Raw genomic sequence first — 594 nt, 5'->3', positions numbered from 1 at the left:
TGGTCCTCTGTGGCTATAGCCCCCACTGAGGATTCCTCCTTTACCTCCTGCACACGCTGGACTTCAGGAACACCACTTCTTCCTCACACCCTTCAGGGCCAGGGATAGTACCAGCTTCCTACTGTCCCTGGGGGCCTCACCACCCCTTGTGGCCTCCTTTGCTTGCCCCTGCCCACTACTCCACACACTCTCTTTATTAAAGTCTCTCTGATTGAACTATCTTCAAATGGAACTAAGTTTGCCAGAGGGAACCTGACAGATAGATAAATGAGTGTGAGTTTATGAAAACTATTCCCTGGGCCAAGCACGGTGCCTCACGCCTGTAATCCCAGCACTTTGGGAGGCCAAGGAGGGCGTGATTGATTGAGCTCAAGGAGGGCGTGATTGATTGAGACCAGCCTGAGCAACATGGTGAAACCCCATCTCTACAAAAAATACAAAAATTAGCCCAGCGTGGTAGTTGAGCTTGAGAGGTGGAGGTTGCAGTGAGCTGAGATCGTGCCACTGTACTCCAGCCTGGGTGACAGAGCAAGACCCTGTCAGGAAGAAAGGGAAGGTAAGGGGAAGGGGAAGGGGAAGGAGGGAGAGGGGAAG

This window comes from Rhinopithecus bieti, unplaced genomic scaffold (assembly GCF_001698545.2).
Source record: "Rhinopithecus bieti isolate Rb0 unplaced genomic scaffold, ASM169854v2 scaffold_11488, whole genome shotgun sequence".
In the NCBI taxonomy this organism is placed as follows: domain Eukaryota; kingdom Metazoa; phylum Chordata; class Mammalia; order Primates; family Cercopithecidae; genus Rhinopithecus; species Rhinopithecus bieti.
The sequence above is the reverse complement of the archived record's forward strand: the minus strand, read 5'-3'. Positions refer to the sequence as shown.